Source organism: Periplaneta americana, chromosome 8, assembly GCF_040183065.1.
Source record: "Periplaneta americana isolate PAMFEO1 chromosome 8, P.americana_PAMFEO1_priV1, whole genome shotgun sequence".
Classification (NCBI taxonomy): Eukaryota; Metazoa; Arthropoda; class Insecta; order Blattodea; family Blattidae; genus Periplaneta; species Periplaneta americana.
The window spans coordinates 99,091,391-99,106,335 of NC_091124.1; positions in this window are offsets into that span (position 1 = coordinate 99,091,391).

Sequence of the window (14,945 nt, forward strand, 5' to 3'; positions counted from 1 at the left end):
AGTGTCTACACATTGTTGATTGGAGTGGCGTAGACCAATTTCTTCATGTATTCCCATAACCAAAAGTCTAGGGAATTTAGGTTTGGGGAACGAGCAGGCCAAGATGTGGGGCTTCCCCGACCAATCCAGTGGTAATACGTCAATAAGAAAGTCCTGATAACTAGCCCCAGTTAATCTCTGTGGTAGCACATATGGTCCTATTAATCTATCCCCATACGTTGATTAAGAATAGGTGCTGATGCATTGTTTCTTCAAATGCATGGGGATTTTCATCAGCCCACACATGCTGATTACAAAAATTCACAACACCATCTCTGCTTAACCCTCGCTCATATCTGTAACCAGACTTTTGTTTCCAGTATTCCTTGTGACGTATTATTATTGCATGCCGGGGGTGTCAACTACGGTATGATTATCTGGTAGTGTGCTGTATTGTAGGGCAGAAAAATGCATTGCCATAAATGGACGTCACATTGAACACCTCCTACGAACAAGTGTTCAGGTCTCATAAAGTATGTGTTGTAGGGCCCATGTTTATGATATATTATTTTCTTGCTTTGATGCATACTATCACCTCCTAAAATATTGGATACTTTTTAACGCCCTGTATATTAATTTCTTCATATTATTATCTATTTAGGCAATGATTCAAACTTGAAAATGCTCTTCTATACGCTTACAGATTTCATAGTTGTTTCAGGCAATACAGGAATCAATGTCTGGAAAGCTAGTAATTGAACAGTTATTATCCTTTAATATCTTAATGACATGAGAATACATAAAATAACCTGTTTCGAAATTGTCATGCGACGGTCATTTTGTCAATGAAGAAGTGATCGTCTCAAAGTAATTTGTAACATCTATGTGTGTCATGAAAATAGTTGGGTTTTCTGAAATTGGCAAGCACATTATGCTGACAGAAGCTGAATCATTGTCGTCCTGAACGGGCTTGATGTTTAAAAAGGGAAATGTTCAATGCGAGAGATAATTTCAGCCGTCAGACGCCTAAGGTGAGAAGTAAATTCAAGTGCCTGTTCATAGGAAAAGGAATCGGCATAACCTACCTACCCAATATTCGAGACCATCAGATATAAGAAGAAGTTATTGATACACATATGCATATAGAGTGTTAGTTGGGAGGCCGGAGGGAAAAAGACCTTTGTGGAGGCCGAGACGTAGATGGGAAGATAATATTAAAATGGATTTGAGGGAGGTGGGATATGATGGTAGAGACTGCTCAGGATAGGGACCAATAGCGGACTTATGTGAGGGCGGCAATGAACCTCCGGGTTCCTTAAGAGCCAGTAAGTAAGTAATGCATTAATCAGTCCGTAAAATAAAGTAAGTTTACGAAAGGTACATTAAAGAAGTGACAGAAGTGGTAGTAAGTATGAGAAGGTGAATAATTAAATGAGACGATAATAAGGTGGGTAGGTGGCTTTGAGTGTACGGATGGATGGAGAGGTGAATATAATATACATTGTGATTCACGAGGATTTCCGTCCTTTACGGCCGAAGACATTCTGAGCAAAAATGTCATATAAACATGGGTCCTATTCTCAATATTTACAGAGTTACGTTTCGTTATTGGAACGCATTGCTGTGAACGCGTGATCTTGGTCAGCGTGCAGTCAGCAGCCAGCGCGAGCGCTACGGAAATCAAAGATAGCCGTATGCAGTTACGTAGAGCGACGAGTGCCGTTCACAAGCGTGCGGCCCAGTGTACTCAAGTGGACATTTTAAAAAATGTGTTGTAGACTCTCCAAGACTGTAAATTAGGATGCAGAATTGGACTGCAAATAATTAATTCGGTGGACGTGATGTGATTTGTAATAATTGTTGTGATAAGTAAGTAAGAATAGGCTAATGTAATTTTCTAGTTAAAAATAGAAAAAGAGGTCTGTACGAAGCAATTAAGGAGTTCACAGCACATTTTTAACTTCATAATACTTGCCAATTAAAGAAATGATAATTCTGAATGGTTCATTCTCTATTTGCGTTATTCTTTTATCTTCAAACTAAAGGAAAAACGTATTTCACAAACAGATTTAAATTATTATTGAGAATTGGAACTATGTTTATATGACACTTTTTGCTCAAAATGTCTTCAGAAATAAGCTCCGTAAAGGACGGTAAATCCTCGTGAATCATCCTATATGTATAGGCCTAAACGGAGAGATGAGATGTCACTGCCCATGTGTCAAAGGCGCGATTCATTTTGGCTGTTTTTATCTAACTGCATTTTTAAGCTTTTAATTGATATTAATATTGACAGCAAAATCACGATTTTTTTAAAATCCTACATAGATCCAGTTCTGATCTAAACTTAATTTTTCCAGTAGAAAGTTATTAAACTGGAACTTTAAGATATTGTTTCCTGAAAACATCAATTTTGCACATAAGGGCGATGATTTAAATGGAATTTCGTCTCTAATTTAGTGACGATGTATCAACTTCGCGGTTATCTAGCTTCTTCGACAGATTTATCACTGAAGGGAACAAAAAAATAGTTCTTTCAATGAATGGACTGAGTTTTAGTTGGTTACAGTTACTGTACAAGACAAGTAACTTTTCTATGAGTAGCTATATTTACTGGCAAAAGATTGCACCTTCTGTCAATTAAAATTCTTGTACAATGAAAACCCATGGAGTTACAAAAAAAGAAAAAAAAAAAAAGGGGGAGAAACTAAGTAGACAGCAACATTTGTTTGAGATATATTAAAAATTAATTTACACGCATACACATAGACGTCGACCTGGTTGACGTGTTGGTATAGCGCTGGCATTCTATGCCCAAGGTTGCGGGTTCGATCCCGGGCCAGGTCGATGGCATTTAAGTGTGCTTAAATGCGACAGGCTCATGTTAGTAGATTTACTAGCATGTAAAAAAACTCCTGCGGGACTAAATTCCGGCACATCCGGCGACGCTGATATAACCTCTGCAGTTGCGAGCGTCGTTAAATAAAACACATTTTACACATAGACATGACAACACTGAAAAGACTTCCACTGAATTCGAAAAAAAATTCTGGGTAGGCTGTATTGGAAAGACAATCGCAAGTTTTATTCGTGAATACGCCGCTGATAGAATTGTTGTTAAAGTAAACATCAGCAATGACAACGCCTTTTAATGTCGATATCAGACACAACAGATGCAGAAACACTGCACTCGCCCGTGCCGTGTGCGTCTTATCCATTCTGATCCTCGGATTTAAGACATGCCCTATATTCTCTACAACGTTGAGCATTGCTTTTAGACACACCATTCCATTTGTCTCGATATTCTCTATCATCCTGATGCTCTTCCATCTATTTCGTTTTGGTTTTTTGAGTGATAATTTTCGACATTTTGAAATTCTGACGCCAAATTCAATTTACATGCACACCATTCGCTTGTTTTAAATGACCTTATACAGCAATCTATTATGCCTTAAATATATCTTCATTCCCTTTCAAATGACAAGTCGATCATAGAAATACGTCAATTTAGTCTGAAGTTACAGCCGATACTAAAATGAAATGGCGCTGCAATCGGCGCCATTTTGTTTTCCCTCTCAACATTATAAACTGGATGATAATAATAATAATAATAATAATGATAATAATAATAATAATAATCATCATCATCTTTATTGTCATTGAATGAAAAACTTCACTATAGACATTGTCAAATGTTACAATCTTACTACAATACATTTCATAGATATACAAAATAAAAATTTAATTATTAAAACAATGTAGATATTTATCAAATTACATAATATAAAGTTAAAAGTACTATATTTACTAGATAAAAGACAGTATCCAGTACTAATTGTCATATGTTTAATAACTAATTAAGAATACTACAAACAGAGGTTAATAATAAACTTTAAAAATGCAATATAAGGTAGTGCAATTTACTCTGTTCATTAGTACATTGAAATTTATATGTAAATTGATTTACCACTAGGTTTCATTTAAAATCTCATTATTGTCATTGAACTCCTGTAGGCAAATTCTGAAACAACCGTGACACGTAACTTCCGTACTATTGGCACACCTGAAGCGTATATCTCACTCTCTCTCTCTCTCACTCTCACTCTCTCTCTCTCCCTCCCCCTCCCCCCTCTCTCTCCCTCTCCCTCTAATCCAATCCAATCCAATCTAAAAATATTTATACTCCTACACAGAAAAAAACACATATAAATCCAAACACTCCAGATAACAGGGCTAAACTGTAAAACGAAATGTTGTGATAACTTAATGTACAGCAGTGGATTACTCTTGTCTTCCATTGACAGTCGAATTACATGTCGATGGCTGAGAACCAGACTGTTCTAAGTCCAACATTTTATAAGAAAGAAATCTGTTTCATTGTGTTCCAGTTCTTGTCTGCATATATGAAACGAACAAAATGGTAAATATTCCTCTCCATAAGGTTGCTATGAAGCTATTCCAAATCGTTTCATGAAGCTTTGAATGTCAGGAGCTTAAAATAGCTCTCCTGAAAAAAAAAAAAAAAATATATATATATATATATATATATATATATATATATATATATATATAGGCTATATATATATGGAACAGTCTGGCTCTGGGCCATCGATATATGATCCATATACTCGCTCTGTTTCTGTTATAACACAGTACGCATGATCAGAACTCCAAGTTCCAGATTTAACACGCGCACAGTAATTCAAGTTTCAATCTAAGAAACTCCGCGTGTTCATATGTATAACACCCTGCGCATGCTCACTATGCCAAGTTTCTGTTTTAACAGACTGCGCATGCTCAGTGACCCAGATTCTGGTTATAACACACTACGCATACTCAGTATTCCACGTTCCAATTTAAAGAAACTACGCATGCTCAGTACTCCAAATTCTATTTTATAACACTGCACATGCTCGATATTCCAAGTTCTATTTTTAACATAGGCCTACTGCACATGCACACTATTCCAAAATCCAGATTGAACCTATTCCGCAAGCACAATATTACGAGTTCCAGCTATATCACACTGCGCATGTACCGTATTCCAAATACGAGTTATAACATACTGCGCATGCACAGTATGACAAGTTCCAGTTTAGCACATTACGCATGCACAGTATTCTGAGTTCCAGTTTTAATACACAGCGCATCCTCATAGTTAAGAGCTTCGTTTTGAACACTATGCGCTTGCTCAGCATTCAAAGTTTCTGTTATGACACACTGTGTAAGCTCATTGTTTGCATCTCAAGTCTCTATCTCTGTAATGCACTCTAAAAATAAATATACTCCTGCACAGAAAAAGTCACATTTAAACCCAAACACTCCAGATAACAGGGCTAAACTGTAACACGAAAGGATGTGATAACAGAGGGCTATATACGTACACATTCTTAGCTCAGTTATCGGTGGATGATCAGCGAAGTAACGTTTCTCATATTCATAAACCAGTGTTACCGATATGATATAAATTCTGTACAAATAATTAGTCGATAGCCCGGGCTAGTTTAGCTTCTCGTAGCGCGGGGTGGCGATATGTCTATGCATAGAACACTTAACAATCAGCAGTGGGTTATACTTGTCTTCCACTGAGATTTGAATTACATAATATGTAATCAACACAGACTTGGATTACATATGTAATCCACACATATTTGGATTACATATGTAATCCACTCATAATTGGATTACATATGTAACTCACTCTTAAAATATAGGGAAAAAGTCACAGTTTCATCCAAACACTCCAGATAACAGGGATAAACTTTAAGACGAAAGATGTGGAAAGCAGTGGATTACATTTGTGTTCCACTGACAGACGGATTACTTATATGATCCATATAATCTGTCTCTTTCTCTCTCCGCTTCTATTATGACACAGTACTCATGATCAGTATTACAAATTCCAGTTATGATTAAACAGCCCATGCTCAGTAGTCTAAGTTCCAGTTTTAAGAAACTGCGTCTGCTCATATTTATAACACCCTGCGCATGCTCACTATCCCTAGTTCCTGCGTCAACAGACTGCGCACACTCAGTGTTCCCAGTTCCTGTTATAACACACGGTGCATGCTAAGTATTGCATGTTCCATTTTAATTACACTTTGAATGGTCAGTACTCCAAATTCTAGATAAAACACACTGCGCATGCTCAGTATACCTTGTTCCTGTTCAAACACATTGCCCATGCTCGATATTCAATGTTCCAGTTTTAACATATTGTGCATCCACGCTATTCCAAAATCCAGATTGAAATCATTCCTCATGCACAGTATTGCGAGTTCCATCTAAACCACACTGCGCATGTAGGCCTACCGTATTCCAAATACGAGTTAAGACATACTGCGCATGATCAGTATTCCAAGTTTCAGAGTCGACACACTACGCTCAGTACTCCGAATTTTAGTTACAAAACACTACGCATGCTCAGTATTCCTCGTCCATTTTAAACATATTGCGCGTGCTGAATATTTCAAGTTGAAGTTTTAACACATTGCGCATGCTGAGTATTCCGAGTTCCAGTTTTAACACACAGCGCAAGCTCAGTGTTACGTGTTCCAGTTTTAACGTAAGATGCCAGTTCAGCATTCCAAATTTCTTTTATTACACACTGCGCATGCTCAGTGTTTCCAGCTCTCTTTCTCTCTCACTCTCATTCATCCAATCCAATCCAAAAATATTTATATTCCTACACAGAAAAAGTCACTATAAATCCAAACGTTCCAGATACCAGGGCTAAACTGTAACATGAAAGAATGTGATAAGTTTAGGGCCCGGATATACTGTATATGCACTGAAAATACCTAAAATATGCATGCAAATATGCAGATTGAACCCATTCCGCATGAACAGTATTGCGAGATCCAGCTATATCACACTGCGCATGCACCGTATTCCAAATACGAGTTATGACATACTGCGCATGCTCAGTATTCGGAGTTCCAGTTTCAATACACTGCGCATGCTCAGTATCACTTGTACAGTTTAAACCAGGACTGGCAGCAAGAGCGGATTCTGCTCTCTCACGGGGAGCAATATGATTTCTCTTCATCCCCTTTCTTCCCCGCCGAACACCGCGCAGCGTTGATTCAGTGACGAATGAATATTAAGCGTCCCCGTTTAGAGACTGGTTCCGCTCCCGATGCCCAGTCCTGGTTTAAACACATTGGGCGTGCTCAATATTTCAAGTTCAAATTTTAACACATTGCACATGCTATCTATCTATCTATCTATCTATCTATCTATCTATCTATCTATCTATCTATCTATCTATCTGTCTGTCTGTCTGTCTGTCTGTCTGTCTGTCTGTCTGTCTGTCTGTCTGTCTGTCTGTCTGTCTGTCTGTCTGTCTGTCTGTCTATCTATCTATCTATCTATCTATCTATCTATCTATCTATCTATCTATCGATGGAAATTAAAAAAGTACCATAGGGACAGTTTTTAAATCTGTGTTCGACAGCAGTGGAACATAATTTAATTTTGTAATGTGTCCGGTTTGTTGGTAACTATATGCTCATGCCACACGCCAAGCGAAAGCACAAGCAATGCGCGAAAGCAGGAAAGCAGTAGAATGTAATCAACTGGTGCAGTTTTGAGCAGTGCGGCGGGCTTGGAAGCCCAGTGCACTGGCTAGGAAGCGGCCGCGTCAAACAGTGTTGATCTTGGGTGGGCTGGGCTGCTGATGCATTAGAACTAGCAGTGCTGAGCTGTGGCCAGTCTGCAGGACTCTAGAGGAGAGACATATAGCTGTCTCCGCTTTCCGCTCTCTCATAGACACTGCAGGCTGCTAGATGTCGATGTACAGGTTGCAGCGCTATTTGTTTTATTATCATTTGTACAATCTATAGCGAGTGGGCACCACCAACTGGGTGTGGTCGGCTTTTCGTAACTTACATCTTAGCCGCATTGAATAGTAACATTAATATAAAAAGAAAAAACGTGCGTCATTTGCTACAACTTGTCTATGATCTTACTTCAGTTAGAATTAATACTGCCACATTGCGTTCTAGTAAAATATTAGGGGAGGTATGGCCTCTCTCTCGTCCCCTGAAAATTCGCTGCTAGTCCAGACGGGATGATCTCAGATTTGGGCATTTGTGGAATGATTTATGCCCAACACAGAATCTTCTTTATTACACAGAACATATTTTAGTGATTTAAAAATGGAGATTCTGCATAAATTGCTTCCAAACAGTCTTGACAAGTTATTAGTCGAAACATACATAGCTGTACTTTTCTTTTGTAAAATGCTGGTACCTTTTTTAGCCAAAGTATCTGCCTGTTCATTCCCTTGTATGCCGCAGTGTGCAAGTATCCATTGTATAGTAATGGCTTTTTTAAAGCAGTGAGAATATTAATAGCTTTCTGGATTGTAGTATTTTGTATAATAGGGCCGTCTTAACAGCAGTATAGGCCCCCGGACAAAGAAGTGCACTAAGCCTGCCTACTAGGAAACCACTCATAGAAATAAACATGTAAATTATCTATAAAATACACTTCACATTAAAAAGAAAGCATGATGTATAGCTAAGGTTGATCAATACATATGTTTGGATAATATAACATGAGCCCTGAATTTGTAAAACAAAAAAATCAACATAAAAATGGTACTTGGTTGATAAATCACATTGACAGAAATAACACAGTCATGAATTATTTATTATTGATCAAGTGTTCAACACAAACATTTGCAAAATTTTTTTGCAGACAATTCCTTTATAATAATTGACTTAAAGTCATTAGTCTTCAGGATGTTAGACATGCCAACTCTCTACTACAAATCGCAATTTTTCTCCTTCTACCGAGTTAGGAGATTTTAATGTTGAGGCAAATGATCGGAAATTAAAATTAGTGTTACATTCTGGTCTGTGCTATTGCTCGTGGGTCCCCCGGGAAACTGACCACCGTGCCCATGCTAACTGGTACTTTGCGTGATGCTATAACTTGAATAGCAGAAGAAGAATCACTAAGGATTACTGCTTTCTAGAACATGTTTATCCTGTCCACTTGTTATAATAAAGTCATATAATTACATTGCCAAGATTTCTCCATCGAAATGTATTGTGTTACATCCTGCTGACACAAAAACTAAACTAACTACAGTGGATTCCTGCTCCAGCACTACCTTCTTTATCACACAGGAAACCATCAGTATAAATATGCAGCCAGTCGTACTTTGGATATAAAGTAAAATAGTTTTGAGTAAGTGTAAGCTGGTTTGTGATGTAAGTAAAGTATGTGTCCATTATATTTTCTTGTTCATGTATTGATTCTCTTGTTCACTGCAATGCAACTTATGTAAACATTTCCACGGTGTAATATTACATACAATACAGGAAGAGATCAAAAGCAACTTTACTGCAACAAATTTTGGGAGATTTGTTTTTTCCATTTTCAGTGCTATCATTACATATTTTAATTGTTGATGGACTCAACGTCTCAACTTTCGTTATAAAGGATCTCTAGTCTAGACGTTACAGAAAATGAAGAATTTATCATTTAATCTAAGTAATAAATTTTATTTTTATTTGGGTACTTAGGGAACATACGTATACCTAGATTTATTAATGGTATATTAATGGAGGTCATGGTTGGATCCAACCAATTAGAAGGAGAATGCTCATTGTCTCAACTCTTACATTGCTTCAAATAGCTTACTAGGCCTACTAGTAGCACAGTCTAGTATATACAGTCACGAAGCTTGAGGTGATGAGAGTACTAGGAACAATAGACGTGCCCATACTATTTCGCATTGTCTGTGATGAGGCGATAGTAGCGATCCTAGTGATTAGCAACTATCTATGGATGCATATTCCCTACGTATTGAGCTTCGTGACAGTATAATATACTAGACTGTACTAGTAGTAAGCTATTTGGTTGCTCATACACGCACTTATCTCCGGGAGGTATGTCCGAATTGGATGATTATCCATACATGTTCAGACTCACCTCCTAGCACGGCCGACTTGATGCTCGCTTTGCTTCTTCCTTACCGGCCTTGACAATTCATGTTGATCCCTGTGTTAAAGCTGTAATCGAGAAAATATGAAATTTCCACCAGATGGCATTAGCTGCCAATGTTCGCTGAGGAATGTGTGTATGGTTTCTTGTGCGATTATACTAAAATATTGTGCTTCTTCCTACTGGTAACTGGTAAGTGAGTTTATTGTGATGTGATTCAAAATGGTGAATTGTTGTGTACCATTGTGTACTTGGAATAGAAAAAATAGTGGAGGAGCAATATCATTCCACGAATTTCCGAGTGATAGAGAAAGACGCGAAAAATGGCTTAAAGTGATTTACTGCCAAGACTTCGTTCCAAACAGCAACTCCCCATCTCCAGTCGTTTGTAGTTCACTTTTCAAGGAAGAAGATTATTCTAATAATGGAAAATTTAGACCATTAAAACCAAATGCTGTGCCAACAATATTCCATCATTATCCTAGGTATAAAGTGATAAGATATTAAAAAACCAAGACGAACGACTACTAAAACTGATCTCCCTCCACCAAAGAAACGCAAATCTTTTAGTAATATTGGTTTTTCACTATTTGAAGAAAATGTCCCGAGTGGCTCAACATCAGTTAGTGACATTTCCTTCTTGCCAGTTGAAAATGACCATAAAGCCACGCAAACAGACGCTGTCAACATTGACGAGCTAAAAAGAAATATTAACAGATTGCATGTGAAAATTACACGACTTAATCGGGTGTTACAAGAGAAGTAAGATGAGATAACGAAAACAACCGAAAAACTCCAACTAATTGAAAGAGATCCGTTACATAAGGAACTGGAAAATGTAAAGAAAGAGGCAGATGAAGCAGTATTCATGCAAAATTTATCCTAGATCAGCTGCTTAATCATCGAAAGAGAATACCAAGATGGAATAGTGAGACAATCAGAGAATGCATAATACTGTAATACATATCTCCTAAAGGTTATTCCCATATACGATCAAGAGGTTTTTTTAAACTGCCTTCTAAGAGAACACTCACGAGATATTCTGGCCCTACTGATTGCTCGTCTGGTGTCACTCCTTTGATTAAAGAAAGGTTGGTCTTAGAGGCAAAATACCTCACTGTAGTTGAGCGGTTTTCATCACTTATTGTAGACGAGGCTGCAATCAACCCCAAGATAATATACGATCGCAAGCTTGATACTTTTTTTGGCTATAAGGAAACCAACAGAAGCACAAAGAAATGAGGATGAAATACGGTACTTGATACTCCCAAGAAAGAAGTAGTGGCTAATCGAGTCTTGTGTTTTGTTTTAAGGGGACTCTCAACCAGCTACCATATACCATGTGGATTTTTCTTCACAAAACAATTATCAGGGCAAGAGTTACATATACTAACATTGCAAGTGATTAGTGAAGTCGAAAAATGTGGTTTCATAGTTATTAGAATTGTTTCTGACAACATAAAAGCAATATTACAATGATGAAGCATTTTTCAGGTGGTTCATTGAAACCCGTGACCACACACCCTTGTGATGGAAACAGAAAGTTATTTCTAAGTTTTGACCAGAGCCACATATTGAAAAACATCAGAACCCAATTCCTGGAACGTGAAATGTCTGATGGTACTGGAATAATCTCAGGGAAATATGTGAAATTGTTACACAAACTTCAAAAAGATGATACAGTGAAACCTGTTAGATATCTCACGAAAAAACACGTTGAGCCTACTGCATTAAATTTCAAAAAAAAATGAACGTTCGGAGGGCAAAAAAAATCTTCTCCATGTGGAATTGCTATCAGAACATTGAAAGCAAATGCAAGGTCACGCCCTGAAGCCCACAAATTCAAAGATTCTGATGCGACATTGACTTTTATGGAAAATATCAACAAGTGGTTCACAATGCATGATATTAGCAATTCACATTATCATGTAGAAAGTAGAAATGATAAGCTACAGTTCTTCTCTTGTGATGATTATCGTCTAGACTGGCTAGAAAATTATTTCCTTTCTTATCTCCATACAACGAAGTGTGCAAGTAGCACACGTCAAAAAGATTTCCTAACTAACGAGACATATGAAGCTATCACGTTGACAACAAAATCAACTGTTCTCTGCATTAAATATCTTTTAGAAAATGGGTACCATTATGTTCTTACTAGAGCATTTTCAAGTGATCCTGTTGAGTCGCTCTTTAGTACAGTACATTGCGCCGTATGTCCGGATCAAATGGCATGTTGGATGCAAGGGCAGTGAACTTCAGTTTACAAAAGATATTGAAAACGGGTATTTTGTGCATGTCAAACTTCAGCAGTGTAATTCCCTCTCTTGCAATGCCAATTTGTGATGAAGACAGCCAAAAACGACTTGCTAATATCATTACTGTGAAATTTGTTAGGCCACCTCTAGATAACATTGCAGCAGCTTTAACTGAAAAGCTTGTTTCTTCGAATAATGCGGCTTATAATCCACTGAGTCGCAAAATCTTGAAACTATGATTCTTGAATCTGCAATATCAAGTGGAATGTACCAGTGCAGTGAGTGAAATTATAAAACTTAGTACAAGTTATGGTAAATATCTACCCTAAGTGATTACTTAGAAACACCGCAGTTTAGGCTAGGGGTGCTACTCAGCTTATGAACTACAAAATTACGTCTCTGTCATCATGTTACTTAAAATGAACAGGTTACTATGTGGTACCTTGCCTGCTTTTAAACTCACGCTTTTACCATAATTAACAGAACTAAACATAATAACACTTATTATTTTCTTATTTATTATTTATTATTTATAAGTGTTATTATTACTTTTTAATCATTTATTTTAATTCATAATGAGTATTTCTTCTGTGGACACCAGAGCTTGGTAGACAGCGCCTCGTGGTGGAATTGAGAAATTATCCAATTTCAAGAAAATATTACTATTGTCAAGGCCGTATACAAAAAAGCGAAGGTAACATCAAGTCAGCCGTGCTCCTAGACACCAAGAAGACATAAGAGGTCGTTGAAGCTAGATTGAATTCCATTATTTCCCATAGAGAAATGCGATCACTCAAGAAATACAATTCCATAGTTCTGCGTTCATTGTTTGTGATTCCGTTGCGCTCTTTTCAAAGAGTACGCTATATCTATAGTTTCTCTTTATAAGTTTTATAACTTTTTTGATTTTGAATAAGCATGGAAAAGTTCTGTACATTTCTATATATTCTAAAAAAACATGATGATTGTTCCTTAAAGTTCTGTACATTTCTACATATTCTAAAAAAAAAAAAAATCCATGATATGTTCCTAAATCTTAGCTTTCACGTACTGTACGAGCAAATGCTGGGTAACTTTCGGTGCTGGACCCTGGACGCATTTCACCGGCATTATCACCTTCATTTCATTCAGACCCTAAATAATCTGAGATGTTGATGCAGCGTCATAAAATAACACAATAAAAATATAAAAAAAATTAGCTTTCATAGCTTGCCGTCATTTCGCTAGAGAGAACTGCAAAACGTAACAATGAAATCTCGACCAGATGATCGCAGTATCGTTTGTTTCTATGCTTACTTTTTCTGCCGCTTGATTTGGAGAGCTCTACAGTCAAAAAATTTCAAGCAGTCCTAAAAGTCTGGAGGCTTGTCTCAAGGCCAAAAGCCTTGATACTTTTCGCCCATATACGACTAGACTTGCATATGGATTTCGGTTTTCACAGAGTGCGTGTATGAGGTCCTATATATTCAATTATTATCGAGGGACTCTCGGCAGATGCACGTCTTTTTTTTCCCCCTCTACAGATCGGCACTTGTTTTTCCTCCGACTCGAGACGAAACTATCACTAATGCCAGAACAGATTCCTTATAATATAGTGTATGCTGAAGTCTAGCCTCCTAAGAATGGAAATAGTCAAGCGTATGGAATATCGGGAGAAACTGGAAGAAAGTGTATCGGCCGGTTGGAAAACATCGCATATAATATTCTACACGATCAATACACTAATAAGCATTATCAGTTACTCTACATTCAATAGCATACTGAAAACCTTTGACGGTTACTGCATCTTATTTGGTGACGTTTATTTTGCTGTAGAAGAAAATGTCACATTGAGGCCTTACATCAGCATACCTCAATCGGATTGGGGCAACTCAAAAATCTGTCACTTTTCTCAAGCTGTTTCCTGTTTGTCGATAATATTCTCCGCAATATGGACGTGTCTCTTCCTGATGTGCGGAAAGGGAGGCACAGGTAAAAGTGGGTAAGCCAGAAAATATACAATAGGCCTACATACCGGTATACTTCACAGTCACAATAACAAAGGAATCTGGTAAAGTCTAAGATTGTCATTGAATGGAAGATAATATCGTCGCCTGAATGCAAGAAATAGGTAACTTGATTTTTCATACTTTGTGACATTGCCTATTTACTTATTTATTGCCCTAAGGAAAATGTCTCGTTTTCTTGTACCTGTTTGTTATATTGGAAAATAGATGTCGCTGGTATCGTTCGATCAGTTACTTAGTTCTTGCATTACATTTTGTGCGATTTTTGCTATGCTATAAAAGAGGTAACTAAAAAAACGCAAATTTCGAGTTACCTAGTTCTTGCATTCACGTGACGATATAAAATAACAGAAACAGGTTAAATAATTGATTGGCTGCCTAGAATAACGTTGTAAGTCCGTTTTTGGCCAAACTGAGTTTTCGGCTGAAAAATGTTGTATCGCACATATTGCATCATGTGCTGTCATCGTCTTGCTGATATTCACACTACTTCGAACTGTAGTATTTTGATTGTGTTGCTGGGCTGAATAACGTTGTAACGCAAATAAAATGGCGGACAATCATTCTTGTAATGTCACACATGGTCTCATAAAAAACGTAAATAGAAAGAGAAAACGTAAGATTAATATCATGCAATGGAAAGACAATGTACGTAAGACACTAAAGATCAGCGCAAAGAATATACTTCGAAGAAAGGTGACATTAAACCAGCTGTGAAAAGACCTGGACCGGTGGGTAGAATAAGTAG